We start from the raw sequence: 27,986 nt of genomic DNA on the forward strand, positions 1-27,986 counted from the left end.
ATTGATTAATTTATATAGCAGTATTATATAGCAAGTTTCTGATAAAGTCAGAGGCAGGCTACTACTAAAGGGGAAATAGTTGCTATGAAAAAGAGGAAATACTTTCTCTATTAATGGTACTGTTTTTTGCTCATTTTTGGGTTCCCTGTGTTGCCAACCTGAAATGTGGGAGAATGTGAGATACAGTATATTGTAGCCTAATCTTTGACATGTTGTAATAATTTACAGTATTTATAGTCAGGGGGTGTTGTGCTTGTTTCGAGTGTAATGATATAATTGTTGTTATTTGTTGATGTTTTGATAGTTTCATTAATTTAGAAAAGTCTGTTAGCATAGAAGCGAACGTCGGCTAAAGTTAGCCCCAATCAAGCTAGCCTGTAGTAGACATGGCGACAGGACCCACTTGTTGTTTTTAGGGATACTTTGAAATTACATGATTTTAATGTATCTTTGAGATAAGAGGATAATGGAAACCTTTTTCCAAATTGTATATATTTTTTTGTATGTTGGCTATTTAGAATTGTTTAAGAGTAGCCAAGTCAGTTGAATGAGAGAGACCCAACTGAAAACTGTATTGAAGAGAGACGCACAAGATAAACTATTTTAAATATTCAAGGTTTCAAACTCCCTTCATTCTTCTCACCATACCCTATCCAGGTCCCTAGGTTTAAGAGGGTACACTACACTACTAGACCATGTTGTGGTTTTTCACTGTGAGCTTTAAGAGGGTACAAGGCCTACACTTTGCCATTGCAGAGCAAGTAGTCAATGATGCATTATGTGAGTACCATAAATGACTATGTTTTTGGTCACTTTACCTGAAAAGCAGTGGGACACCATAATCCATTGTAAAGAACTACCATGCTTTTATGTTTCACTAAATGCTGCTAGTACAAAACCATGGTATATTTTTCATTGTACTACCATGGTTCCCCTGTGTACCAGGATAGCTAGTACAATGACACTACCATGGAAAGAAAATACCATGGTATTTGCACCAGTACCATGGTATTTTCCTGCCATGGTAATGACCCAAAAAACATGTTAATTCTTTCATTGTACTACCATGGTACATTTTTGTAAGGGACCTAGGCTACAACAACACAATGTAATGAATCATGTTATTGTTTTCAAGTGAGTACAAAACTCTAGTCTAGGTTGTCAACTACAGTGAATCGCCTATTTCATTTGAATAACTGCTCAAAAGTCTAACATTTAAAATGCATATTCAGTTCGAAATATGTGTAACTAGGTTGCCTGATTGGGCAGCCATTTGGATCAGTTATGTTGTTTTTCTCTGCAGTTTAGCCTACACAGTCCAGGCACATTAGCAGGACAATAATATGGTGCATTTGTCATGGCGTACAGTGTCAGCGAACAGGAACATGCTAATGCAGGGATTTCTAGTGTAATTATAATAACGCGCAAGTGTGGAGGAAGTTGTCTCCGCATTTGGCTTCCGTGTTTTAAAAGTGTTCGAATCGGTTAAGATCCGGAGCTTTCCTGGTTAGGTTACCAGATAAGGAAAAACTCTGGGCCCCAGGGGGAAAAAATTGCCCTGCCACTCTGGGACCTATGGTGGCACCAGTCTGCTTGCAACCTGATTAAGAGGTGATGAACACTCCATTCCACTACCATTGTCAACTCTCTCCTGACATGAACTGAAGCCATGTCTCATGCACCCTCTCATCCACTGGCACATTGGATGTTTCCTCTCCAAACACTGTGAGTAGACCTGTCAATTTTCTCTCATTACTGTATGTAGAGTCAATCACATAGGCAAACACAATCACATTATTACACATACATTATTTTACTACTTGCTTGGACTAACTCATTCGTAGCTCTTTTGTCTAACTGTAGTGTGTTGTGTCCTGCCCTCAGTGGACGAGTTCTTTCTTCTACAACACCATCCATCCATAATGAGCCTGTCCTGCACTGAAGCCTCTGAACACCTCAACCTCTGTCCTGCACTGAAGTCAAGCCTCTGAACACCTCAACCTCTGTCCTGCACTGAAGTCAGGCCTCTGAACACCTCAACTCATGCCTCATACCCTCATTCAATCACTGCTGTGATCCCTTCCCAACTGTGTACAGTAAGTAGCCCTCTCATTCCCATTCCTCATAATATTGCACTATAAACGTCTTTATTAAATACTTTATGTTAAAATAATTAGTCTTTAACGATTTTTGAAAGACGCTTGTAGTCTCCATGTGGTTCGTGCCTATACCGTGGGTCTCCAATCCTCCTTAAGTTTTCAAGTCACCAGCCTCCACTGATCTGAATGTCAGCACAACTGAACAGTTTTAGTGTTTAGCGAACTTATCTCTTGTCATATCCCCACAATGTTCCCACAACCCAAATAAACATTCTGGGAACGTATATAGAACAGACTACATGTATTCTCGGAACGATCTAGTAACATCAGGTGAATTTTTATTTTGCATTATTTTGTTAAATCTGGGATTTTCACCGAACCAATTTTTGTTTTCTGGGATGATTTTCTCACACTGATCAGAATATATCAAAAGAATATCCAACAATTCTCCCCAATGACAACTGATTTACAGTATCTCACCAAAGCAGTTGTAAACCCACCAGTAACTGATGGCCAGGTGCTTCTGGGTAGTTTCAGACGGATCATTCACTGACTGGAGGAATGTGTATGTGTGAATGCCCATTCTAGTGCAGGTGGGACTTCTCAGTAAAGGTGGGAGTATAGAATCAGTGTGAATAGGTTTCCCCCTAAAGAGTCCACTACATCGTTTTTATTTACTCCTCAGCTAAACCAGGAAGTACCATTGAGCTGAATCTATAAGTGAGACTAGGTGTTACGAATTCCTCCGAAGATGGTGCCTCTTCCTGTTCGGGCGGCGCTCAACGTTCGTCGTCGCCGGCCTACTAGCTGCCACCGATCCCATTTTCTATTTCATTTAGTGTTGTCTGATTATTTGCGCCTGTTTCTTGTTTAGGTTTTGGTTTTGGGCTATTTAAACCCGGTAGGCCCGCCGGCTTTTGTGCGGGCTTGTTTTTCTGTTATTGGTGTGTGTGATTTTTGTGGATGTTATTTTCCCGAAACGTTTCGTCCTGTTTGTTTTGGACTGGGTCTATTAGCCCCTGTGTGTGGCGTTGACCGACACTGTTGCTATGGAAATAAACTATCCACGTATCTACTACCCTGCTCTCTGCGCCTGACTCCTCCACCCACTACTTCTAGAAGTACTGACACTAGGAGAGACGCTATTATCATGTCTGAGTGCAGGAAGAATACAAAACAAGTTGTCTGTTTCTCTGAGTGGTGTTTACAGATGGGCTTGGACTAGCTTGAAGCTGGTGCTTTGTGTATGAGGTTTGTGTATAGGTCTATATGTCAAGAGGAGGAATGTGTAGGGTGGTTTTAGGGGAATGTGTGTGCAAGTGCCTACATGAACCTAGGAGGGTGTGGTGTGCACATGTTGGGGTATTTACTGTGTGTGTAAGTGTATGCATGCATGCAGCCTCTACCCTCCCTCCTTAGCTTGTCCCACGGGACCAACTTTACTAGCAGTATTACAGCTGGTTAGGCTATCTGATTGGGCAAGGTTTTTAAATGAGCATGTTTAGTTGAGAAACAGATTAAGAGAAAATTAAGAGAAAAAGAGAGGGGTGGTGAGTGGAGCTTTGATCGTGGCGTAAGTTCTTTCTCTTTTGAGGGCACAATAGCAAGGCTTACAAACACACACATACATGCACAAGTGCCAAGGCTTTCCCTCCCTTTCTGTTTTCACAGCTCAAACCCAAGATGTGCTCTCTCATCTCTGTTTTTGTTGTTTTTCCCTACTTTTCTCTCTTTTGCTTTATATCACTTTTTATTTCAGAATAAGTGTTGACAGAACCTTTCCAAACGATACATGTGCTTTTTTTTCATGGTTTCTTTGACCATTGTTCACTTTGAGCTGAGCTAACAAAACTTACATCCCCAAACAATACATTGTATATATATATCACAAAATGGTGCATTTTATAGCTTCTGCACATACATACATACAGTGGGGCAAAAACGTATTTAGTCAGCCACCAATTGTGCAAGTTCTCCCACTTAAAAATATGAGAGACCTGTAATTTTAATTATAGGTACACTTCAACTATGACAGACAAAATTAGGTTTAAAAAAATCCAGAAAATCACATTGTAGGATTTTTTATGAATTTATTTGCAAAATAAGTATTTGTTTACCGACAAACAAACTAGATTTATGGCTCTCACAGACCTGTAACTTCTTCTTTAAGAGGCTCCTCTGTCCTCCACTCGTTACATGTATTAATGAAACCTGTTTGAACTTGTTATCAGTATAAAAGACACCTGTCCACAACCTCAAACAGTCACACTCCAAACTCAACTATGGTCAAGACCAAAGAGCTGTCAAAGGACACCAGAAACAAAATTGTAGACCTGCACCAAGCTGGGAAGACTGAATCTGCAATAGGTAAGCAGCTTGGTTTGAAGAAATCAACTGTGCGAGCAATTATTAGGAAATGGAAGACATACAAGACCACTGATAATCTCCCTCGATCTGGGGCTCCACGCAAGATCTCACCCCGTGGGGTCAAAATGATCACAAGAACGGTGTGCAAAAATCTCAGAACCACACGGGGGGACCTAGTGAATGACCTGCAGAGAGCTGGGACCAAAGTAACAAAGCCTACCGTCAGTAACACACTACGCCGCCAGGGACTCAAATCCTGCAGTGCCAGACGTGTCCCCCTGCTTAAGCCAGTACATGTCCAGGCCCGTCTAAAGTTTGCTAGAGAGCATTTGGATGATCCAGAAGAAGATTGGGAGAATGTCATATGGTCAGATGAAACCAAAATATAACTTTTTGGTAAAAACTCAACTCGTCGTGTTTGGAGGACAAAGAATGCTGAGTTGCATCCAAAGAACACCATACCTACTGTGAAGCATGGGGGTGGAAACATCATGCTTTGGGGCTGTTTTTCTGCAAAGGGACCAGAACGACTGATCCGTGTAAAGGAAAGAATGAATGGGGCCATGTATCGTGAGATTTTAAGTGAAAACCTCCTTCCATCAGCAAGGGCATTGAAGATGAAATGTGGCTGGGTCTTTCAGCATGACAATGATCCCAAACACACCGCCCTGGCAATGAAGGAGTGCCTTCGTAAGAAGCATTTCAAGGTCCTGGAGTGGCCTAGCCAGTCTCCAGATCTCAACCCCATAGAAAATCTTTGGAGGGAGTTGAAAGTCTGTGTTGCCCAGCAACAGCCCCAAAACATCACTGCTCTAGAGGAGATCTGCATGGAGGAATGGGCCAAAATACCAGCTACAGTGTGTGAAAACCTTCTGGAGACTTACAGAAAGCATTTGACCTCTGTCATTGCCTACAAAGGGTATATAACAAAGTATTGAGATAAACTTTTGTTATTGATTAAATACTTATTTTCCACCATAATTTGCAAATAAATTCATTAAAAATCCGACAATGTGATTTTCTGGATTTTTTTCTTCTCATTTTGTCTGTCATAGTTGAAGTGTACCTATGATGAAAATTACAGGCCTCTCTCATCTTTTTAAGTGGGAGAACTTGCACAATTGGTGGCTGACTAAATACTTTTTGCCCCACTGTACATACATACATACATACATACATACATACATACATACATACATACATACATACATACATACATACATAAATGCACACACACACAATATGGTGTTTTCCTAATGTTCTATGGGTCATGACAAACCCTGAATGAACCCTTCTATCACACCATGCCACTCCATTACCCAGATATTATTTTTCCATATGTTGTTGGTTGGAACAGTGGACTTGTGGCTTGGCTCCATCCATCCCAACCCCCTACTCGCTTTCTCCATGCCCACTGATACCCCCTCAGCCTGGCTTGGTCTCGGTGTATTCTAGCCTTGCAGTCACAGTAGTGTCACCCTCCCTGGGGTACTAGGACACTCATCACCCTGGTATGCTGGAGGAGAAGGTTCACGTGTGTTGTGATCACCATGGGAATAATCCTCAATCAGCCTCACTCTGTGGGCGTTATATTAGGAAAATCTGCTCTATGTGGCGAGTTTGGTAGAAGTTGTCTGTTCAGTCTGTTCTTGGAAATATGTGTGTGTGTGGGGGGCACAGAGAGAGGAGGGAGAACAAGAAAGAGAGAGAGATGGAGAAAAGACAGTGAGAAGGAGGGAGAGAGACCACTTACAGCCTATTACCCATGACCTCTGACCCCTGTGCAGGGTTAAGTATGGGAACGAAGAGGTTACAGGGTTAATCACAAACCCTCTTAGAAGTCATAATCGACCCCCCACCCACGCCTTGTCCACCCCACTCTACCCCTCTCCATGAGCTACCCCCCCCCCTTCACATCTCCCATACACAACCCCATCTCCCATACACAACCACTACAACCACCAGTCCAACAAGCTAGTCTTTATGTCTGCAGCTAAATAGATGCTCTCCACTGCTTTCCCATTGCATACTTAGCATGCCGTTGCAAGCAACAAGGTCACCCCCCTGCCCCTAACTAACCCCCTACCCCAACGCCCTCTCTCACTCAACCTCCCCCTAGGGTCTCCCACATCCCTGCACTGGGTTCACACAAATGCACACACATACACACACACACACACACACACACACACAAAATCTCTGGAATGAAAGCAGCATTTGGGGAATAAATGGATGAAGAGAAATTCCAATTGGAATTCCACTCGTTTCTCTCATTCTCCCCTCAGTCAGTGTGTCTGTCTGTGCTGGAGATATGAAGAGGAGTGTGTGTGTGTGTGTGTGTGTGTGTGTGTGTGTGTGTGTGTGTGTGTGTGTGTGTGTGTGTGTGTGTGTGTGTGTGTGTGTGTGTGTGTGTGTGTGTGTGTGTGTGTGTGTGTGTGTGTGTGTGTGTGTGTGTGTGTGTGTGTACGTATGAATGTGTACGTCCCAATGGATGTCAATAGGGTCGGGATGGAGCAGAGCTCCGAGAGAGATAGGGAGATGGGAACAAGGGAGAGAGACAGAGAGGGAGAGAATGATGGCAGGAATGGGGAGTAATTGGTTTGGATGAAAAATGAGTCCTTGACCCTTATTCAACTTCAGCGATGGCTAGGAATGTGAAACCCCCTTATCCCCCTCCACCATTCCTGCCTCTCATAAATACCTTTAACTGGAGGGAGGGAAAAGGAGGGAGGGGTTACACAGGTTGGGGTGTGGTGGTGCTGGGTGCGGTAAGGAGCCCTGTGTGTGTGCCAGGGTCTCAGCTGTCTCAGACACCATTAGTATCTAATAGGGCCATAACTCCAGGCTTTTAGCTCCATTCATTAGCATGGCAGACAGCCAACTAACCCCAACACCTCCCCCCTTCACTGTCACGCGCACGCACGCACGCACGCACGCACGCACACACGCACACACACACACACACACACACACACACACACACACACACACACACACACACACACACACACACACACAGATCTAACTGTCCTACCCAGCCCCACCCTAGATGCAGCCTCACCAGCAGTACCTCTCTCTCTCTCACACATACACACAGACGCTCACACATAAATATACCAGCTCCACATCACCATTCTGCCGCAGATGTCTACTGTACATTACCACTCCCCTTCGCAAAGGTCCAGAGGAGGGACCGCCGTGGCAGATGGCCCCCACCCAACCTGGGGACTAGATGAGCCGAGGGACGGGACTCAGGGGTGTACAATGGCAGTCCTCACAATTTTAGGAGCTTCACTTGATAGAATGAGTTGTGTTATGTGTATTATTGTGTTTTCAAATCGAAGTGTATTGGTTGTGTACACAGATTTGCAGTTGTTATCTGAAATATCAGAATTAACAAATTAAGATTCTGTGATTGAGACACACTATCTGTCAAAAGTTTGAACACACCTAATCATTCAAGAGTTTCTTTATTTTCACTATTTTCTAATTGCATTATAATAGAGAAGACAAACTATTAAATTACACATATGGAATCTTAAAGTAACCAAAAAAGTGTTAAACAAATAAAAATATATTTGAGATTCTTCAAAATAGCCATCCTTTGCCTTGATGATAGCTTTGCACACTCTTGGCATTCTTTCAACCAGCTTCACCTGGAGTGCTTTGGTAGCTATGCTGGTTAAGTGTGCCTTGAATTCTAAATAATTCACTGACAGTGTCACCAACAAAGCACCCCCACACCATCACACCTCCTCCTCTGTGCTTCACGGTGGTAACCACACATGTGGAGATCATCCGTTCACCTACTCTCACAAAGACATTGGAAGAGTCCATTGCTTGTGTTTCTTGGCACAATCAATTATCTTCTTCTTGTGGGTGTCCTTTAGTAAGGGTTACTTTGCAGCAATTCAACCATGATGGTCTTATTCACACAGTCTCCTCCGAACAGTTGATGTTGAGTAGTGTCTGTTCATGCTTCGGTGAAGCATTTATTTAGGCTGCAATCTGAGGTGCAGTAAACTCTAATGAACGTATCCTCTGCAGCAGAGGTAACTCTGGGTCTTCCTTTCCTGTGGCGGTCCTCATGAGGGCCAGTTTCATCATAGTCCTTGATGGTTTTTGCGACTGCACTTTACAAAGCATTCAAAGTTCTTGGAATTTTCCAAAGTGACTGACCTTCATGTCTTAAAGTAATGATGGACTGTCATTTTTATTTGCTTATTTGAGCTGTTCTTGTCTTAATATTTTACCAAATAGGGCTATCTTCTGGATACCACCCTTACCTTGTCACAACACAACTGACTGGCTCAAATGCATTAAGAAGGAAATAAATTCCACAAATGAACTTTTAACAAGGCACACATGTTAATTGAAATGCATTCCAGGTGACTACCTCACGAAGCTGGATGAGAGAATGCCAAGAGTGTGCATAAGGGCAAAGGATGGCTATATATATTCACAGTTTTGAGGTCTTCACTATTATTCTATAATGTAGAAAATAGTAAAATAAAGAAAAACCCTTGAATGAGTAGGTGTGTCAAAACTTTTGACTGGTACTGTGTACCATATATATATATATATACTTTACATACACTTACGTTGGAGTCATTAAAACTTGTGTTTTAATGACTCCACAAATTTCTTGTTAACAAACTATAATTTTGGCAAGTCGGTTAGGACATCTACTTTGTGCATGACACAAGTCATTTTTCAAACAATTGTTTACAGACAGATTATTTCACTTACAATTCAGTGTACCACAATTCCGGTGGGTCAGAAGTTTACATACACTAAGTTGACTGTGCCTTTAAACTGCTTGGAAAATTCCATAAAATTATGTCATGGCTTTAGAAGCTTCTGTTAGGCTAATTGACATCATTTGATTCAATTGGAGGTGTACCTGTGGAGATATTTCAAGGCCTACCTTCAAACTCAGTGCCTCTTTGCTTGACATCATGGGAAAATCAAAAGAAATCTGCCAAGACCTCAGAAAAAGACCTCCACAAGACTGGTTCATCCTTGGGAGCAATTTCCAAACACCTGAAGTTACCACGTTCATCTGTACAAACAATAGTACGCAAGTTTAAACACCATGGGACCACGCAGCTGTCATACCGCTCAGGAAGGAGACACGTTCTGTCTCCTGGAGATTAACGTACTTTGGTGTGAAAAGTGCAAATCAATCACAGAACAACAGCAAAGGACCTTTTGAAGATACTGGAGGAAACAGGTACAAAAGTATCTATATCCACAGTAAAATGAGTCCTTATTCGACATAACCTGAATGGCTGCTCAGCAAGGAAGAAGCCACTGCTCCAAAACTGCCATAAAAAAGCCAGACTGCGGTTTGCAACTGCACATGGGGACAAAGATCGTACGTTTTGGAGAAATGTCCTCTGGTCTGATGAAACAAAAATATTACTATTTGGCCATAATGCCATCGTTATGTTTGGAGGAAAAAGGGGGAGGCTTGCAAGCCGAAGAACACCATCCCAACCGTGAAGCACGGAGGTGGCAGCATCATGTTGTGGGTATGCTTTGCTGCAGGATGGACTGGTCCACTTCACAAAATAGATGGCATCATGAGGAGGGGAAATTATGTGGATATATTGAAGCATCTCAAGACATCAGTCAGGGCAATTTCTCGCATGTAATAGCCTTAATTTCTCACAACAAGAATAGACTGACGAGTTTCGGAAGAAAGTTATTTGTTTCTGGCCATATTGAGCCTGTAATCGAACCCACAAATGCTGATGTTCCAGATACTCAACTAGTCTAAAGGACAGTTTTATTGCTTCTTTAATCAGAACAAGTTTTCAGCTATGCTAACATAACTGCAAAAGGGTTTTCTAATCATCAATTAGTCTTTCAAAATGATAAACTTGGATTAGCTAAGACAACTTTCTATTGGAACACAGAAGTAATGGTTGCTGCTATTGGGCCTCTGTACTAGAGGTCGACCGAATATGACTTTTCAATACCGATACGATTATTGGAGGACCAAATAAAAGCTGATACCGATTAAACGGACAATTATTTTTATTTATTTGTAATAATGACAATTACAACAATACTGAATGAACACTTATTTAAACTTAATATTATACGTCAATAAAATCAATTTAGCCTCAAATAAATAATGAAACATGTTCAATTTGGCTTAAATAATGCAAAAACAAAGTGTTGGAGAAGAAAGTAAAAGTGCAATATGTGCCATGTAAGAAAGCTAACGTTTAAGTTCCTTGCTCAGAACATGAGAACATATGAAAGCTGGTGGTTCCTTTTAACATGAGTCTTCAATATTCCCAGGTAAGAAGTTTTAGGTTGTAGTTATTATAGGAATTATGGGATTATTTCTCTCTATACCATTTGTATTTCATATACTTTTGACTATTGAATGTTCTTATAGGCACTTTATAGGCACTCTAGTATTGCCTCGCCCCTACCTGGGCTCGAACCAGGAACACATCGACAACAGCCATCCTCGAAGCATCGTTACCCATGCAGAGCAAGAGGAGTAACCACTCCAAGTCTCAGAGCGAGTCACGTTTGAAACGCTATTAGCGTGACACCCCGCTAACTAGCTAGCCATTTCACATCGGTTACACCAGCCTAATCACGGGAGTTGATAGGCTTGAAGTCATAAACAGCGCAATGCTTGAAGAACAACGAAGAGCTGCTGGCAAAACACACAAAAGTGCTGTATGAATGAATGCTTAAGAGCCTGCTTGTGCCTACCATCGCTCAGTCAGACTGCTCTGTCAAATCATAGACTTAATTATAACATAATAACACACAGAAATACAAGCCTTAGGTCATTAATATGGTCAAATCCGGAAACTATCATCTCGAAAACAAGACGTTTATTCTGTCAGTGAAATACGGAACCGTTCCGTATTTTATCTAACGGGTGGCATCCATAAGTCTAAATATTCCTATTACATTGCACAACCTTCAATGTTACGTCATAATTATGTACAATTCTGGCAAATTAGGCGGCCCAAACTGTTGCATATACCCTGACTCTGCGTGCAATGAACGCAAGAGAAGTGACACAATTTCACCTGGTTAATATTGCCTGCTAACCTGGATTTATTTTAGCTAAATATGCAGGTTTAAAAATATACACTTCTGTGTATTGATTTTAAGAAAGGCCTTGATGTTTATGGTTAGGTACACATTGGAGCAAGGACAGTCATTTTTCGTGAATACGCACCACACCGATTATATGCAATGCAGGACACTAGATAAACTAGTAATATCATCAACCATTAACTAGTGATTATGATTGATTTATTGATTGTTTTTTTATGAGATAAGTTTAATGCTAGCTAGCAACTTACCTTGGCTTACTGCATTCGCGTAACAGACAGGCTCCTCGTGGAGTGCAATGAGAGGCAGGTGGTTAGAGCGTTGGACTTTCTATGGGGTTTTTCCTAGCCACCATGCTTCTACACCTGCATTGCTTGTTGTTTGGGGTTTTAGGCTGGGTTTCTGTGCAGCACTTTGAGATATCAGCTGATATACGAAGGGCTATATAAATACATTTGATTTGATTTTGATTTGACTTGTTAACTGTAAGGTTGCAGGATTCAATCTCCGAACTGACAAGGTAAAAATCTGTCGCTCTGCCCCTGAACAAGGGAGTTAACCCACCGTTCCTAGGCCATCATTAAAAATAAGAATGTGCTCTTAACTGACTTGCCTAGTTAAATAAAGATTAAATAAAGGTGTAAAAATAAAAAAATAAAAAAATTGGCCAAATCGGTGTCCAAAAATACCGATTTCCGATTGTTATGAAAACCATTCCGATTAATCGGTCGACCTGTACTCTGTACACCTATGTCGACATTCCATATAAAATCAGCCGTTTCAAGCTACAATAGTAATTTACAACATTAACAATGTCTACACTGTATTCCTGATCAATTTTATGTTATTTTAATAGACAAAAAATGAGCTTTTCTTTCAAAAACAAGGACATTTCCAAGTGACCCCAAACTTTTGAACGGTAGTCTATATTAAGAGAAGTAAACAATAATGAACCATTTGAATGTCTGAAAATATAGTGTTATGAATACAATGTTTAAACAGCAACAGGTGAAGCCATTGGTTCCACCCAAGGTTTTATGACAGGGTTGGGGCCAACAGTAGACCTGAGGGGCCCCAGGGGAGAAAGCCTTTAGCAGAGATAGGTACTGAGGGACACGTTAGGGCCCCTCTTATTACTGATCCATTTCACAAGACGGAGTGGGGGGGGGTATGGAGTGAGACAGAGGGAGAGGGTTTGACAGAAAGTGAGAAAGGTGGGAGACAGGGAGAGAAAGAGAAATGGTAAGAGGAGTTACAGAATGTGAGGGTGGGGGGTTTGGAGACTGAAAAATAAAGAAAAGTATGTGAAATTCTAAACTTGTCATTTACATCTGGGTTTTGGCACTGCAGGGGAAGTGACCCATACCCATAGACCATCCCTCCCTCTGCTACACATATCGCCAATACACTGAGTATACGAAACACCCCCCCCCTCCCCCTTTTGCCCTCAGAACAGCCTTAATTCAATGGGGCACGGACTCTACAAGGTGTTGGCCCATGTTGACTCAATGCTTCCCACAGATGTGTCAAGTTGGCTGGATGTCCTTTGGGTGATGGACCATGTTTTATACACATGGGTAACTGTTGAGTGTGAAAAACCCAGCAGCGTTGCAGTTCTTGACACAAACCGGTGCGCCTGGCACCTGCTACCGTAAACAGTTCAAAGGCACTTAAGTCTTTTGCCTTGCCCATTCACTCTCTGAATGGCGCGCATACACAATCCATGTCTCAATTGTCTCAAGACTTAAAAATCCTTCTTTAATGTGTCCTCCCCATCATCTACACTGATTGAAGTGGATTTAATAAGTGACATCAATAAGGGACCATAGCTTTCACCTGGATTCACCTGGTCAGTCTATGTCATGGAAAGAGAATGTTCTTAATGTTTTGTATACTCAGTGCATATCTGAATACACTGGCAGAAAAAGCACAAATGTATGTAACTAATTACAGATGTTTCTAAAAACAGAGAGACAAAGGGGAAGAGAGAGACAAAGGGGAAGAGAGAGAGAGAATCAGAGAGGGGGGGAGAGAAACAGATAAATAAATATTGGCACTATTTCACCTTGATGTAAAACAATCATACTTCCATGAAAAGGGAAAGAGAGAGAGAGAAACAGAAAGAGAGTGGGCATGATAGCGTTGGGATGCAATACATTGTGTTCCTGTTATGCCCATCTGGACAACATGTGAGTGGCTAGCCAGTGGGTTGTGGAGATTCTTTAGGTATGTTTTATAGCAGCCTGGCTCTGGGGTTTATAGCTTGGCTCAGCCTCAGCCACACTATTCAGATAAGAGCCAGCCTGAACTGGCTTGGACTGCACACAGCCAATCATCTGATTGAAGGAGAAAAAAACTATGGATACTAGCCTGTACTTTATTTCACATCAGGAATACAATATACAGTGAAACCAAAACCTTGAGAAGAGATTAGTTGGGCAATTCGGTTGTTTTTTCAACTCTCTCCCCCATCCCCGTCACCTCCCCCTCACCCAGCCCCCCTGCCCATGCTGGTTTGTTATGGTCTCTGTGGTCCACTAAACCCCATTCCATCACAGGCAGAGCTGCTAATGATTCTACGTGCTAACATAGCTCAGTTCTGGTTTTAATCAGCCTGTAACTGTTGGTGACTGGGCCCCATGATGCCCTGGTGTTCCCCCTGCCTTTATGGCCTTAAGGGGCCCCTCAGGAGGTTGGAATGGGACGACTGACTGGAGATGCAGAGAAACATTGAGGGAATGGGATGATGACTCACCATTCAAATGACAACAAGCCACATTGAGGGTTGTTTCAATCACAACGGGTTTTTAATTGATTGCTGAGAAAAAGCTAAGGTTGTACTACCTAGTATAGAAACTACTTTTAAACTGTTTTTAGAGGTTGTTTCGAAAATTAAAGCATAGGAGAGTGAATGGTTGAAATTGACTGTAGCTTTAGTAGAGCACTTCTCAGTGTCTTTGTTCTTGAGAAAGCATGGGCATTACTCATCTTATACTCACCCTCCTTGGATGTCCTTTGGGAGAAATTGGTCTTCATTTCTAGATCCACTATTACACAGCTATTTTAATCACCTAACTAACTGTAATGACTGTTACTGGATCATTATGTCTGATGATAAGTAAAGATTACTGTGTAGATAAACACACACACACACACACACACACACACACACACACACACACACACACACACACACACACACACACACACACACACACACACACACACACACACACACACACACACACACACACACACACATTCTTAGCAATAAGTCTTGATGCTATGTGCAACTGCTTCAGGGCTCCCTCGCAGAGGGAGCTATCACCAGGTCAGGTTCATCTTTGGGAACCAGCACCAGGGTACATTCACACAGCACATGCTATCCTGCTAATTTCTTATCATTGTTTCCCACAAAGTTCTAGTAATTTTTCTCTTAATGTTGTTAGCGGTGAGGGGTTAGATAGAATTTCTAAAGCACATTTTTCTTTGTGTTTGAACTGCACATATGAAAGAGATTGGGTTTCCTTCAGGGGGACGGGGGTATCTCGCTCGGTGGAACCCTTCTCCCCTGACAGATGAGAATCAGAACGAGGATTTGCAGAGTAGAGGGGATTGTGGGTTTGAGTTGGGAGCAATTGAAGGACTGTTTTCAAGTAAAGATATTTTTGTGATAACTTCCTGTATCAGACACACACACCTCAAACTATAGATTATATGGTGTATTCTGCCGTCGTGTTGCTGTATAGTGTTTCATGTCACCAGATGCTTGGGGATGTTCAGAATAGAGATCCATTGATTTAGTAATAACTGTTACTGAGGCACTCTGAGACTGATGATCTACTATTCAACAAGGAAGGGTGAGGACACACATACATACACACAGAGACAGATAGGCAGGCAAAGGAGAGGTCAAAGGCCATATACAACACTTGTATACAGGGGCATTATGCACCCCAAAAATCTGAGGGGGAACAAAGTACGCGATGATGGCTGGGGGTGGACCGAAGAGGGAATACTACCCCTGACCATAAGTTGGAGAATTCTTTATTTTCCGAACACCTGAAACAGCTTTTTCTATATCTAAGAATACCTCTTGAGCTGTCTGTATCGCCCTGAGTGGTGGTTCTCTTTATAAAGAAACTAGGTATGCTTCTCTGCATCTCTGCTAAAATCTGGGTAAAAGATTGAAAGGTGTGTGAGTCTTATTCAGCACGTTAACAGTGCCTTCAGAAAGTATTCACACCCTTTACTTAGTCCACATTTTGTTGTTACATCCTGAAATTGATTAAACAGAGATGTTGTGTCACTGATCTACACACAATACCCCATAATGTCTAAGTGGAATTTAATACAAAATTAAAAGCTGAAATGTCTTAAATCAATAACTATTCAATCCCTTTGTTATGGCAAGCCTAAATAAGTTCAGGAGTGAAAATGTGCTTAACAAATCACATAATAAGTTGCATGGCCTCATTCCATGTTACTTTTTTTTCTCAAAATAAGAAAACCTATTCAAGAATTGACTACATCTTTATTTCCAATTTACTGGATAAAAAATGTATGATATAGTGATGTCGGATCATTCTCCAGTATCATCCTAAATTATAGAAAATACACATAGTGACAGAATTTGGAGAATGACTGAGCTCATATTCTGGACCCGAAATGTATTAAATAAGTAAACAAAAACTAAAAAAGTTTACCATTAGAAATGTAGACAGAGGACAGAAAAAATTATACCCCGAATATAACATTAGGGGAATGATAATCTCGTACTCTGTAAATGTTTTATCTTATTTAGAAATTAAAATAAAATAAAAATCATTTTGGAAAAAGTCCATTAAAAATGTTTTACAAGGTAAAGAAGAAAATACCATTTCTAAACTTCAGCAGGAATACGATATTTTACTTTTGAAGGGAGACAACAGCTTCAGGTTAAACTCAAATAAAGCATACTACTTAATTTCAAGTAAACCTGGTTAATATCTAGCAGCTCTCACAAAATCAATACATGCTTACCAGTCATAATTTTAAAAGATACAAATGCGGTAATTAGAAACAACAACATGATCCAATTAAGTATTATAATCAAAATATTGATACACATTATAGCCTTCTTAGACTCAAAAGCCTTGAAGCAATTATCAGCAGACAAAAGATAATAACTAAAAACAGTGATCAGCCAAAAATAACTATAGGATACTGTTAAAACATTCGCGCAGAAAAAAGGACCAGGAATGGATGGCTTCCGCGTAGAATTATTTTCAACATTATAGCACCCCTATTTACACAAGTGACAACACACGTCACTCAATTCAGTACTTCCTAGTTCCATGTATCAAACTGTTATTTCAGTTATATTAAAACCAGGAAAATCTGGATAGTCCCCTGCTGGTTATAGACCCATAAGTTTAATAAATTGTGACAAAATAATAAAAATAATAACAAAAACAATAGAATAGGAAAAGTCTTACCGGACTTGATAAATATCAAACAGGATTTATAAAAAATCTACACTTGCAAAAAAATACAAGAACATGTTTCAATTTAATACAATATGCAAAAAAAATACATATAGATTTGTCAATAATGGCTGTTGATGCTGAAAACACTTTAGACCGTCTTGAATGGCCTTTTCTATTCAAAACATAGGAAGTTATCAACTAACCAGCTGAAATAATGCATTGTATATAAATATTATATAAGTGTTCTCAAGAAAAAATATACACAAATAATATATTATCTGATGAAATTGCTTTAAAAAGGGGCACAAGGCAGAGCTGTCCCCTTTCCTCCCTCCTGTTTACACTGGAATTTTAACCTTTTCATACGTGAGTTCCAAATATCTCTAACGGTCACCCCAGCATGAGTTTTTTTATGCCTGTGATGTTAGAATGCACTCACCATTCCAAAATATTATTGTTACGCAACAGGACATTTAATCTGCGCTGCCCTCAAACCAAGGCACGCTGCCTGTTTTTTTGTAAATTTCTAATTGTTGGTAGTTTTTATTTCCTAAGAACAAGTTGAATTGAGGTGTGCTCTGCTTACTCATTAATTCACATAAAAGTAGGCCTTTTTACTTTTGCGGACAATTATTTTGGGGGGAATTTCTGACCCGGACAAAATTCCCCAAGCACTTCCCAATTGTTTGTGCAGTTCAAGTCTGCAGACATTTGCGCATCTCCCGTCAGAACAAATCAAATTCTATTTTATTTGTCACATACACATGGTTAGCAGATGTTAATGCGAGTGTAGTGAAATGCTTGTGCTTCTAGTTCCGACAATGCACTAATAACCAACAAGTAATCAAACTAACAATTCCAAAACTACTGTCTTATACACAGTGTAAGGGGATAAAGAATATGTACATAAAGATATATGAATGAGTGATGGTACAGAGCAGCATAGGCAAGATACAGTAGATGGTATCGAGTACAGTATATACATATGAGATGAGTATGTAAACAAAGTGGCATAGTTAAAGTGGCTAGTGATACATGTATTACGTAAGGATGCAGTAGATGATATAGAGTACAGTATATACGTATGCATATGAGATGAATAATGTAGGGTATGTAACATTATATTAGGTAGCATTGTTTAAAGTGGCTAGTGATATATTTTACATCATTTCCCATCAATTCCCATTATTAAAGTGGCTGGAGTTGAGTCAGTGTCAGTGTGTTAGCAGCAGCCACTCAATGTTAGTGGTGGCTGTTTAACAGTCTGATGGCCTTGAGATAGAAGCTGTTTTTCAGTCTCTCGGTCCCAGCTTTGATGCACCTGTACTGACCTCGCCTTCTGGATGATAGCGGGGTGAACAGGCAGTGGCTCAGGTGGTTGTTGTCCTTGATGATCTTTATGGCCTTCCTGTAACATCGGGTGGTGTAGGTGTCCTGGAGGGCAGGTAGTTTGCCCCCGGTGATGCGTTGTGCAGACCTCTGGAGAGCCTTACGGTTGTGGGCGGAGCAGTTGCCGTACCAGGCGGTGATACAGCCCGCCAGGATGCTCTCGATTGTGCATCTGTAGTTTGTGAGTGCTTTTGGTGACAAGCCAAATTTCTTCAGCAGGATCTGTACACAGGTGTGTGTTTATATCAAAGTTAGTGCCTTATTACGTCATAATATTTTCTGTATGTCGTCTACTGTAGCTCACTGTATGTATGGAGCATAATATATTTGTGTATATTCCTTATAACCGCAGACATGTGAGGTAACGTTACTCATTTCATAACCTTTATGGTGTAATATTCAATCGTACTTATGTAGCTAGCTACATTCTATTAGCGCTGTAAAACAATGCTAATTGCATCAGGGAAGTATTAGCTTGTGTTGTATTTTGAAGCTACATTGGCCTTATGACTCCCAAGTGGCTCAGCGGTCTAAGGCACTGCATCGCAGTGCTAGAGGCATCACTATATATACCCTGGTTTGAATCCATGCTGTATCACAAACGGCCGTGATTGGGAGTCCCATAGGGTGTCGCACATGTTGCCTTAGTGTCGTCCAAGTTTGGAAGGTGTAGGCTGTCATTGTAAACAATAAATGTGTTCTTAAATTACTTGCATAGTTAAATAAATAAAACATATATGACCATGGTTTGTTTTCATTTGACCTATTTAGCATAGCTCTGTTCTGCCCTGTCCTGCCCCCTTGTGGAGATCAACAGTTACTGTTACTGTTTCTATCACGCCCTGACCTTAGATATCTCTGTTTTCCATATATTTTGGTTAGGTTAGTGTCTGACTAGGGTGGGTACTCTAGTGTTATATGTCTAGGGTTTTGTATGTCTAGGGTTTGTATGTCTAGGGTTGTTTTAGGTCTAGGGGTTTTGTATTTCTATGTTGGCCTGATATGGTTCCCAATCAGAGACAGCTGTTTATCGTTGACTCTGATTGGGGATCATATTTTAGCAGCCCTGTTTCCCACTTTCTGTTGTGGGATCTTGTCTATGTTGCCTGTCAGCACTCGTTTGTATAGCTTCACGTTTCATTTTGTTATTTTGTTCAGTGTTTCATTCTTTTAATAAACAAGAATGTATGCATACAACGCTGCGCCTTGGTACGATCCTTATGACGAACATGACAGTTTCTTACTGTTATAACTCAAATTTGTGATTTTATTATTTTCATTGCGGTGTTTATTACGTTACTTCTTTGTAATATTGTTTTATTGCTATATCCTGATATTGTATTCCAATTACTAATAATTCCTCTTTATTCTGTACTTTCAGAAACCAAACACACAAACGTTATTAGCCAATATCATAACTGGAACTGGACATGTTTGGAGCTGAAGATGGAGGTTTTTGTATGCTAACGTACACTCCTTAAAACCTGTTAGAGATAGGGGGCAGTATTTCCCCTTTGGATGAATTGCGTGCCCATAGTGAACTGCATCAAAATCTGTCCTAAATTGCTAATATATGCATATTATTCTTAATATTGGATAGAAAATACTGAAGTTTCTAAACCCGTTTGAATTATTTCTGTGAGTATAACAGAACTCACAGGGCAGGCAATCTTCCAAACTAGTCTTGAAATCCTGAAAGTTGGGGCAACTTTGACGTCATCGCCCCCTCCCTTCCCAACAAGATATGGATCTGGAAACACTTCCTATGTCTTCCACTAGATGTCCTCATTCAGTAGAAAGTGTAATGGAGCATTTGCTGTGAACTTTGACCTAACGGGAAGGCAAGTAGTAAGTGTCGCAAAAGATTTCCATGTGCTTGAGGCGCGTTTGCGTTTGAGTGCTTCGGCTGTTCCAATCAGCCCCAGATGAAAATGAATGGTCCGGTTGGAATGCTATTCGATCTGTATGATTATAACATCGTGAAGGTTGATTCTGCACTTAGTTTGACCAGTTTCGTCGACCTGTAATATGTAATTTGGAAGTTTTGATGCAAAGTTATCCTGGACCAGAAGTCATTTTTTGGGGCATTTGAGCTGAAAGTGGTAGCAAATGCTGCTACTTGGACACTAGAATTGAACATTATGAAACAAAACGATTTATTGTTGAACTAGGACTCCTTGCACTACATTCTGATGGAAGATCATCAAAGGTAAGGGAATATTTATGTTGTAATTTTGTGTTTCTGTTGACTCCAACAATAGTGGAGAAATATTGTTACGTCTGAGCGCCGTCTCAGATTATTGCAATGTTAGGCTTTTTCCATAACGTAAAAAAAAAAAATGTGACACAGCGGTTGCATTAAGAACCAGTGTATCTTTTTAATTATATGTAGAACATATATCTTTAGTCAAAGTTTATGATGAGTATTTCTTATCTGGCGTAGCTTTCTATAATTCCTCCGGATATTTTGGAGAATTTTCTGAACATGGCATCAATGTAAACCGAGATTTATGGATATAAAATGCATATTATCGAACAAAACATAAATGTACTGTGTAACATGTCATATGACTGTCATCTGATTAAGATTTTCAGGAGGTTAGTGAATGATTTTTATCCTGCTTTTGTCATTTTGTATTTTGTTGGACAAAATGGCTACGCTTTTTCTTTGTTTTGGTGGTGGTCTAACATAAATATATGTTGTGTTTTCGCCGTAAAACATTTAAAAAATCTGACACGCTGGGTAGATGAACAAGGTGTTTATCTTTCATTTGAGGTATTGGACTTGTTAATGTGTGGAGGTTAAATATTTCTAAGAATATTTTTGCATTCCCTGCGCCACTGTTTCAGCTGAATGGGGGGGTGGAGTTCCTGTAGGGGAACCCATAGCCTTAAGAAGTTTTTAACAGTTGTACTGGATGAAAACACAGCAAGAAAACACATAGGCCAATATGTAATAGTTGTCTATTTTATTGCAGTATTGGTGGTGGTTGGTTGAACAACAAAAACGTGTTTAACTAGAGGGGGAAAAAAATAAATATGCATAACTCATATTTCATATTCATGCAGTGACTGAACAACAACTGCATTTCCACCCCCACCTCTGAAGGCATAGTATCATGGCAGGTCACCTGTCAAGTCACCTGTCAGGTCAGTCAGTCAGTAATTGATGCAGATGTGCCCAATAGTGCTTGAGCATATGATACTCCCCAAAGCATGGTGAAACACATACAGTTGAAGTCGGAAGTTTACATACACTTACGTTGTAGTCATTATAACTTGTTTTTCAACAACTCCACAAATTGCTTGTTGTCAAACTATAGTTTTGGCAAGTCGGTTAGGACATCTACTTTGTGTATGACACCAGTCATTTTTCCAACAATTGTTTACAGACAGATTATTTCACTTACAATTCACTGTATCACAATTCCAGTAGGTCAGAAGTTTACATACACTAAGTTAACTGTGCTTTTAAACAGCTTGGAAAATTCCAGAAAATTATGTTTTGGCTTTAGAAGCTTCTGATAGTCAATTGGAGGTGTACCTGTGGATGTACTTCAAGGCCTACCTTCAAACTCAGTGTCTCTTTTGAAAATCAAAAGAAATCAACTAAGACCTCAGATTTTTTTTTTCATCTCACCTGTTAGTTGGCGTAGAACTATGTGTCCATCAAGGGCAGCAGTGTCGATCAGATGGAAAAATATCTTCATATACCACTTGGTCCTTTTCCGAGTGAATTCCACAAAGCTGGTTATCATGTCCGCCTTATCCACTACCCCCATTTTGAGGTTATAATCAAGCACACAGTCTGGTTTGATGTTTCTCTCTCCCGTCAGGTAGCTGTCTGTTGCTGTATGGACATTGAAAAGGACATGGACGTCTCGTTTGTCATGCCACTTTACTGCCAGCTGTTGACCGTTCTCCTGGAACTCCACCTCCCCTCTCTGCATCTTCCTGCATCCGAATGCCGACATCCCCTTCCTGTTCGACAGGTCCCTGTGCTGTTGGAGAGCAGAAGCTGGAAGAGTGTGGGACTGCTGTACCAATTGTCCACGTACAAAGTGTTTCCCTTGCTGAGATGAGGAGCCAGCATGGTCATCACCACGGACCCCGACACCCCAAGCCTCGTAATGTTGGATGTCAGTGGTGGATCCTGTGTAAACTATAATGTCCTGGACAAATCCTGTCTTCACGTCACACATGGCAAAGAACTTGACTCCAAACCTGTGCCTTTTGGAGGGAATATATTGACTCAACGCCAGCCTACCTTTCCATAACATCAGGGACTCATCAATGCATTGTATGGCACAAAGACCCGACCAAATGCTGATGTCAGGCTGGTAAGAACATTTCTTATTTTGTATAACGGGTCATTTAGGTTGGCAGTAGCATTGTTGACGAAATGCAGGCATTGCAGCAGAACTAGGAAGCGATCTTGGAAAAAGAGGGTGGTAAAGAAGGGAGTTGCAAACATAGGATCTGTGCTCCAGTATTCTCTTATGGAGTTCCTCTTTACTATTCCCATGAGAAGGACTGTCACCAGGAAGGTATACATTTCACTAATTGTGGTTGTCACCCATTTAACAAGTTTCCCCCCTCACTCCATCTTCTCCTGTAGCTCCAAAGCATAGTGATTGGTCTCCTCTACTATGTCTCCCACCAGCTCCTCTGTCAGAAACAACTTGAAGCACTCTGCCTCAGATGGAACTGGCAAGGGGCTTTGCACTCCAGACTGGGACTCATCAAGCAAACAGCAGGGCCAGGAGGAGTGAAATGGCTGGCGGCCATCCAGCTACCACAGAGCTCCTGTACTTCATCCACTGTCGGTCTGCCTCCATCACCATCAGCATCTTCAAAGGGACCTGGGACTTCGTCAGTGGTCAAGTGTTCCTCAGATTCAGGGTTCTCAATGGCTACAAGGTTGGGGGGCAGCTCCTCACGGTCACTGTCACTGTCAGAATCCGATTCCTGACTTACATACTCAGACTCATTGTCAGAATTTGTGAGTTGTCTCCTTTTGAAAGACATTGCCAATGCTACAGCTTAGCTCACTAGCTACACACATAAACTACAACACTGAATGCCTCAGTGAGAGGTTGAGTGAGAGGTTACGTGATTGACTGCCATCACGCGCCACTTGTATCAATAAATCACTATCAGAGAATGTTTGTGGTAATTATTTATGGGTGATTATGCAACTACGGGCACTTCCATGTCCTCAGGTAAATTTTGGGGATTTTATACAAAATAAAACAAATACTTGTATGTTAAGTTCACACTGGAATCAGCCCATACTTTTTAAACACCTCTCTATCAAGTATTTTAGCTACATTTTAGATGCATTTTATACCTCAATTTCACTATTTTGCCCATGTCCCTGACTCAGAATTTTAAGCTTCTACTATGTTTTTCTATGGGAAAACATGAATAATTACGCATTATATAATGTTATGTACTACAGAAAGAGTCAATTAAATAAAATCTATATCAATATTTATTGTGAGTATACCCTTTATATTGTTTTTTTTTACACAAAATATACCTGTCCTTTGGGAGTGGTGTCATTTCCACCACTGAGGACAAATTCCTCATTAATAAAGTATGTAATACTAAGCTGTAATACTAATCAAAGCATGCTAAGCTGTCTGTCAATTTTCTCTAGAAACTGTAGAAATTCCATTTCCATCACAGTCATTTCCATCACAAACGTAAGTGTGTTGGAAATGACAAAGTGGTGGAAATGACAAATTCATTATCTGATTCGTATTTACTTAACTTTTTTATTTTTTATTTTTTACTTTAGGCTTATTTAATCATGTTTTAAATGAATTGAATCTAGAAAATGCTCCAAGCTGTGCACAAGTATCACATTCGTTATAAGGATCGAACCAAGGCGCAGCATTGTATGCGTACATTCTAATTTATTAAAAGAATGAACACTGAACAAACTAACAAAATAACAAAACGAAACGTGAAGCTATACAAACGAGTGCTGGCAGGCAACATAGACAAGATCCCACAACAGAAAGTGGGAAACCGGGCTGCCAAAATATGATCCCCAATCAGAGACAACGATAAACAGCTGTCTCTGATTAGGAACCATATCAGGCCAACATAGAAATACAAAACCCCTAGACCTCCAACAACCCTAGACATACAAACCCTAGACATACAACACTAGAGTACCCACTCTAGTCACACCCTGTCCTAACCAAAATATATAGAAAACAGAGATATCTAAGGTCAGGGCATGACAACAAGTTAAAAACTAATTAGTATTTGTCTTAATTTTTTAGAAGCTACCACATAAAACAGCACAGAGGTCACAAACATATAGAAACAAAATAAAAAATGATCCTATAAAATATCAGGAACATCTGCAAAAAGACAGGAAGAGATACTAGAAGAAAAAAAGAGAAGGGAGAAGTGAAATCTATCTCTGAGCTTACAAAGCGAGAACAAAGAAACAAGAGATGGCAATGAAATGTAACCAACGGAATATAAGACATACTTTAAAGAGAACAGTTGCAATGGAGACCTACCTATCAGCCAACACACCACCTCAGTCACCAGATGACTTGCAGCCAGAACATGAGGCTAACATACCTGCATACCTGCATACCTGATGCACACCGATACCCCTTCCTTATCGTCTGCAACATGAATGAGAAGTCGAATACTTGCTGGAAGGAAAAATGTTGGAAAAGGTTGTTCAAAAGCATACAGAGATCTTAGTATGACAAATGTCAACCTTAATGTAATAATAATATATGCTTTACAGAAAGTGAAAAATACAACAAAAAAAAGGTAGGATCGACTGATGAACAAAATGAAGAGACAAGATTCCCCAAAGACAAATACAGAACAGCAAATGAAGGGAACTCCGAAGAACTTGAGAAGGATTTTATTGTTTCAAAATGCCATCATTGAAGTGTTAAAACAAAAGTGTAAAAAACATGTGCAGTGCCAAAGACAAACAAGTGGCTTCAAAAAGTGTCAGAGGCAACATCCTGAGAAAGTATGGCCTGGTCAAAGCTGCAAACAGAGAATTTGGATGTTCAGCAAAAGCAATGAGGGCAAATGAAAACAGGCCTTCAATACTCCAGGAAAAATCAGTGTAACAGAGTTAGCACTGCCACAGAAGAGAAAATCACTAGATTCTATGAACGTGATGACAACAGCAGAGCAACAACAGGGGAAAAGGACACACTAACGAGGAACAACAAGAAAAAGCAGAAGCACTTCTTGAATGGCACAATTCAGAACCTTTATCAGAAGTTTAAGAGGGAATATTCTGAAATTCAAATGTCCTACTGTGAATTCTGCAAAATATGTCATTTTTGGGTTGTCAAGCCAACGGTCCAGGATTGCGACACATGTCTCTGCAAAACCCAAGCCAACCTCCAGTTCATGGCGGACAAACTACAGCATCACAAAGTGTTCAGCTGCAGCAACATTGAGAAAGTTATTGAGTCTTTGTGCTGTGAGAACCTGAAGACAGAGTGCATGTACAGAGAGTGCTCCCTTTGTCAAGCTCAAGAGCTTAAAACATCTGACTTTGATGCTGGTGAGCAGACATGGTGGTTTGAGTGGAAAAACAAAGCTGAAGAGAGAGAGAAGAAAAACAAAGTGGGAAACAGGGAGAAGTTCACTGTACATTTGACAGTAATAGAGAAGGTATGTGTCACACTGCAGATTCTACTGGAGGACTTCTCCAAAGAGAAGCTGGGGAAACACGTGAACAACATTCAACACCAATACTCAAATGAGAGAATTAAGAGAATCTGAGGAAAGAGGAGATCATTGTGCGTATTGACTTTGCAGAGAACTACCTGTGTAAATACACCAGTGAAATCCAGGCAGTTCACTTTGGTGATTATCACAAGCAGGTGACCCTCCACACCTGTGTTGGATAAACCACAAATGATACAGTTTCACTTTGCTCACTGAGCTCTTCTATGCGGCATGACCCCTCTGCTATCTGGGCCCATCTCTCAAAAACACTGGCCTACTTCCTTGAGCTCTGCCCATTGGCTACTGCTGTACACTTTGTGAGTGATGGGCCTTCAACCCAGTATAGGTCTGAAATGTTTAACAATGGTTGTTATTTTAAATGTTTGCAATAAAATATTGTTTTCATACGTATTTTTTTTTTTTTACATAGATGTCATTTCCACCACACCTTGTAATTTCCATCACAACCCATATTTTGAGGTAAATTAGTATATTATGTCTAATTAACATACATTTATTTGTTTTAGATATGGAAATCACATATCATATCATAATCGCATAAAAAGGTTGGATGGAAATATATTATTTTTCATGATAAATAAATGTTTTCAGCTTTCACCAAGGCAAGTTTATACATTCAGGCATCGTGTTGAATTATTAATATTAGAAAAACCTTAGAAATCACTTCAAATAATATTCAATACAAGTTCATGTACAAATGTATAATAAATCCGTTATAAATCAATTGTATAATATTTCATTTTCAACTAAAATGGATGTTTAATGACGTGATGGAAATTACATTTGTGTATGGCTGTCTGGGAAAATTGACAAAAATATATCAATTCTTGAATAGTACAATCGCAGCGATTATCATATATAGTTTCTAGACAAATCAAAGACAGGTACAATACTGGTAAAATGGTGTTTGAATAAGTTTGAATAAGTTTTAATTTCTGAAAGTTTACATGGCCAAAGTTCCAAAAAGTTGCATAATCACCCTTAAATATTTATTGTTTCATTTCAAGTACTGGTGACAAAACATGCATTCCGATTCTTGTATAGATTGTAATGGACACATACTATGTGTGTAAAATACTTTCTTAAGTTTGTACTGATTATGAACAACTAAGCTAATTCCAGCTATGTGTGGAGCCATGTTTGTTGACATACAATGCATTCTGGGTTTCACGTAATTGTCTGTCAGACCAGACAGTTATAACAAAATGAGGTGCGTAACGGTTCACAAATTTTTTTGAGAACTTCCGGGAAGTGACTGGTGGGATGTGAACAATGGTAGACGACACACCCCCTTCAACATGCATAATATAAACAGACCAAACTCATCTTGTCTCCTCTTATCTTTGGTTTCTGTGAAAAACAATCATGGCGGCGAGCAGAAACTACCCTTCGTCGGATTACTTTCAATTTCTAGAAAGTGTTTTACTCAATGATTTCGACCAATGGTGAGCTCACCCGTGGTGTGATTAACTATAAATAGTAATTGCTATTAGCTAATTCATATTGTAGTTCCTGTCAGCCGAGAGTTATAAAAATATGACCGCTTGTTTTACATCAATCTTTTCTCAGTTAGTGCTAGGACACATGTAGCCCACATTTTCCCCCTTTGAATGTTTGTGTTATGCTGTAGCTACTTCTGTGAATGTCTGAACATTGCATCCAAAAATAAACTGCTCACATTCTGGACATAACCTTGTAAGGACTGTGTTTGTGCAAAATATTTCGGGAAAAAACAGTGTGGCCAGCTCAAATGCTGATTGTTGCATCATACCGAAACTTGTCGTTCTAAATAAGCATTCTAATCACACCGGTT

General features: G+C 40.2%; 1 long non-coding RNA gene across 1 annotated transcript; it reads left to right on the top strand.

Moving 5' to 3' along the window:
• The first annotated feature begins 1,183 nt into the window (after positions 1-1,183).
• Positions 1,184-27,853, top strand: LOC127906560 (uncharacterized). The gene is made up of 4 exons (XR_008061859.1): positions 1,184-1,725; positions 1,885-2,096; positions 22,255-22,758; positions 23,037-27,853. It is a non-coding gene; the product is annotated as an uncharacterized LOC127906560 (long non-coding RNA).
• The last annotated feature ends 133 nt before the right edge of the window (positions 27,854-27,986 follow it).

This window comes from Oncorhynchus keta, chromosome 1 (assembly GCF_023373465.1).
Source record: "Oncorhynchus keta strain PuntledgeMale-10-30-2019 chromosome 1, Oket_V2, whole genome shotgun sequence".
Classification (NCBI taxonomy): Eukaryota; Metazoa; Chordata; class Actinopteri; order Salmoniformes; family Salmonidae; genus Oncorhynchus; species Oncorhynchus keta.